Here is a 3814-nt window from a genome sequence, read left to right on the forward strand (position 1 = left end):
AGGCAGCCGCGTCTTGTGCCCTGCTCCCGCCGCGCCATGCGGGGCGGGCCGGGCTGCGGGCGGCCGGGCAGGACCAGCTGCAGCCCATGAGTTAAGTGCGGGAGCGGCTCCGCCTCCCGGCGCCCGAGGAAGCCGGCAGCCCAGGACGTGAGTGCTCCCTGCTGCTCCCGCCGGCGCTTCGCGGCCGCTTCGCCGGCTCTGACTAGCAGCTGCCTCCGGCTCGGCGCTTGGGACCTGCGGAAACTTCGGCGCCGGGTTTCCCTGGGCTCTGCGGGGCGCCCGGCCCCGGCCCCGGCCCCTCCAGCCGAGGGAAACTTTGCCGCCGCTCCCTGCAGCACAGAGGTGGGGGCTGCTCCTTGCCCTTCTTCCCCCTCCCCGCTTGCCCGTCTTCTGCTTCCCCTCCTTGCTCCCAGCCTGGGCTTTTCCCTCCCCGATAGCCCCCGGGGGTGGAGGGGTGCTGGGGCTTGCGGCTGCCAAAACAGGGACCCGGTTATGTCGTGGCGGGTGCCCACAGCGCTGCCCACCGGCCTGGCTTCCTTTGGGGGGTGGGATTTTGCTGCTGAGCGGGGCCCGGGCGGGGTCCCCTAGCCGTCCGTGGGTGGGGGCAGGAGGCCTGGCAGGGATGCGGGTGCGTGTGCCAGCTGCTCCAGGGGGCTCTGACTGCAGGGAGAGGGTGGGAGGCTGGCACTGTGCGCGGGATCTGTTGCGGCTGCAGCAGGTGGGTGGGACGGGCAGCGGGCTCAGCCGGAGGGGGAGGCAGGCTGGCAGCTTCAGCTCCCCCCTCCCTGCCGTGCTGTGGCTGGGGTGGGGTGCGGGGGCAGAGATGAGGGGTCAGAGTGGGATGCCCTGCAATAGTTGGGGTGCAGCTCGTGGCTCTGGGATGAGGCCCTGAAGAGGGGCTGGGGGCTCTGCCGTCAGCATAGCCGGCTTGTTCTGCCTGGGGCCCGAGATGCACCTGGACATGAGGAGGCGGGGGTGTCTGCACTGCACTGGATGGAGAGGATCCCACCCCTGCAGCTGACTCAGGGCCTCTTGCTGCAGCAGGTGGGTGACCCACCCGCTGCAGCAAGGAGCGGTCCTATCTGCTGCCCCCCAGCCACCTGCCAGGTGGGCAGGAAGAAAAGCTCCAGCCTGGGAGAGTCCCATCTGTTGCGCTGAGTCTCCTCGGGAGAGCTGCATCCACGCGCACGCATCTCCCTGCCCTGGCTATGACTTGGTCAGCTTGCCCTTGGAGTGGCAGGGGGGTTTCCCTGCCGGCGCCAGCCTCCCTTGTGCCCTGGCTGGCTTGCTCAAAGGCCACGAGCGGTTGTCCACGAGCTGCATCTCCTGCACCGCGCTGTGGTGCGGTGGACCGCTAGGATAAGGCCCCACGGTGGGGGCTGGAGCCGTGTGCCGGTCTCAGCCCAGGCTGCCGTCGCCCATGCTGCACAGCAGCACTGTTCAGCATCCACCCTCTTGCCACCCCCTGCCTGGGAAGGCTTGGAACAGCAGCAGGGCGCGGGCTGCGGGTCGGGATTCGGGTGCCGTGTCTGAGCTCCCTGGCCGGGCGTGGCGTCGGGTCTGGCACGAGGTACGTTTGCCTTTCCAGGGCTGGTGGCCGGAGCAGCAGGTGGGCTGCAGGCGGCAAGCGGGGAGAGGCACTGGCAGGGCATGCGGGGAGCAGGGGCTACTGCAGGCAGAAGTGTGTGCGTGTGTATGGCCAGCGTTGGGCTAGTGGGGCGTGCGTCCGGGTGGGATTGCAGCGTGCTGGCAGTGCCGGGCGGGCCACGCCTGGTGCTGGCTGTCCCTCCCTCCTGCCTGCACCGCTCCAGCCCATCCAATCAGGGTTTAAAAGAAACAAGCAGGCAGAAGGAAGGGGTGGTGGGGGGGGGACCCAATCTAGCTCCAGCCAAACGCCCTGGCTCTTCTGACTCCTGCCTGCCCGCTGAGCCCCCTCCCAGGTCCCAAATGCTCTGGAGGCTAGGAGCTTCCCTCCCTCTTGCTGCGCATCTGGTTTGAATCTCGGAGCTCTGTGGGAAGGTGGTTCCTGTTATGCAGCCTGGAGTCAGGCTCCCTGTGTCCAACCTGGACCCTATCCCCTGCCCTGGGCTTTTCCTTCCTGGGAGGAGATTGCATAGGCTTGAGGCGGCTTGTAAGGGCTCTTTGCTGAACCCTGCGCGCAGGCCAGGCTCTTTGTGTAGCCGAGGCCCGTGCAGACCAGAGAAAAGGAGTGGGAGGTGGTACAATGGGTTATTGTCCTCGTACCTCTGGCTCCAGGCTCTGCTGGTAAACAGCATCCATGATCCGCATGAGCTGCCTGTCTGCAGTGCAGCCCCCTTGCATGGGTCAGCACGACAGCCAGGCTGCAGGGCTGGGGGAGCAGGGGGGAGCCCGGCTGGAACAGACGTGTCCACAGAGCTCCTGACTCGAAGGACGGGTGCAGCACAGAGGGGCATGGGTGGGAGGGTGCGGAGCACAGCGTCGGGGCGAGGCGCACCTGTGCAGCTCTCCTGCAAGGAGCCTGGCCCCAGAAGATAAGTGGGACTGTAGGTCTGGCCTGAGGGGGGGAATGGTGCGGGTGCGTTGAGCCGGGGCACCGTGCCATGGGGGTGTTTGTGCAAGTGGCCTCAGCTCTGCCTGGCTCCTGATGCTGCCCTCAGTCTTTCACTTCTTTGAGTACTGAGATTCCCCTAAATATTTCATTACAAGCGAGAGAGAGAAAGAGAAAAAAGCAGGCCCCTCAAGCCCAGCTGCCTGCAGCAGCACGACAGGCCTTTCTGGAGCTCATGGCTGTCGTGAATGTGGATCCTGCCAGGCGGCTGTCTCATTCTTGGAAGCTTCTGGGGAAAGGCCCGATGCTGGGGATGGGACAGAAACTGCTCAGGCCGGGTCAGGCTGGTATTTGGCTCAGCTGGTAGGTAGGGAATTCTCCATACTCCAGCACGATGTAGAAGAGAGTTGGATGGTCCCTAGACAAGCCCCAAATACACCTGGCAAGCAGTGTGCTGTGATGCCTGCTGGTCTCCTTTCATATATTCTTGTGACCCACTTTTGGGTCGCAACCCGTGGGTTGAGAAAAGCTGCCAGCCTGTGAAAGGGTTACAAACAAACTTTTAAAATGGATTCTCCTTTAAATGAGAAAAACGTGGGAAACTGGGTTTTCACTTGCAGGCTGGCACAGTTCCAGCCTACAAGGGGCTGCTTGGGCCCCCCTGCCCCACACATTGGGGGGCTGAGGGTTGGGGCCAGGCCTGGGAGGCAGCAGGGTGGGAGTGAGGGGCACCGGCTGGGTTAGGGGACTGTTTTCTACTTACTGGGTCAGGACTGACCATCAGTGTTTACAGATGGGTCCTGCTGCAAAAAAGGTTGCGGACCACTGCTGTAGGGCATCCTCAAAGGAACCCAAGGTGAAGCAGGTCAGCCTCCTATCAGTTGCCTGTGCAAAACAATGTGAAAAATGTGCCGTTTCAACACCCCGTGCCCTCGCAAGGGCTCCTAAACCCCACACAGGCCCCAACACCGCAGCAAGACGGGAGCCGAAACCCTTCGGGGTCTTCTCCCTCGAATCAAAGGGGCCCTGCTCTGCAGGTCCATGGGGATCTGCTGGGAAAAGCAGGTTTGCCCTAGGATATTGCAAACCCCAGGCAGGAAATGCTGGGGTGGGTTTCCGCCTCACCCTCTCTCTCGAAACACCGTTCTCAGATACAGGGGTGCAGGTTGTAGCCGCGCTGGTCTAAGGACACAGGCAAAGACAAGGTTGCTTGGGTAAATGGGATCTCTTTTACTGGAGATCAGACTGACTTTTTATTCGACCGACTGGGCGGGAAAAAAAAAA

At 63.3% G+C, this 3814-nt stretch overlaps 1 protein-coding gene across 2 annotated transcripts in view; it reads left to right on the plus strand.

Annotated features, from left to right (window-relative positions):
• Positions 1-9: 9 nt before the first annotated feature.
• The window catches only part of ATP2B4 (ATPase plasma membrane Ca2+ transporting 4), a 115498-nt gene continuing 111693 nt past the window's right edge, over positions 10-3814 (plus strand). For both annotated transcript variants that reach the window (XM_019514270.1, XM_019514269.1), the window contains exon 1: positions 10-147. The gene's annotated coding sequence lies outside the window, so the exon portion shown is untranslated. The remainder of the gene's footprint in view (positions 148-3814) is intronic.

The sequence above is a fragment of the Gavialis gangeticus genome, unplaced genomic scaffold (assembly GCF_001723915.1).
Source record: "Gavialis gangeticus isolate Ggan-Ray unplaced genomic scaffold, GavGan_comp1, whole genome shotgun sequence".
NCBI lineage: Eukaryota > Metazoa > Chordata > Crocodylia > Gavialidae > Gavialis > Gavialis gangeticus.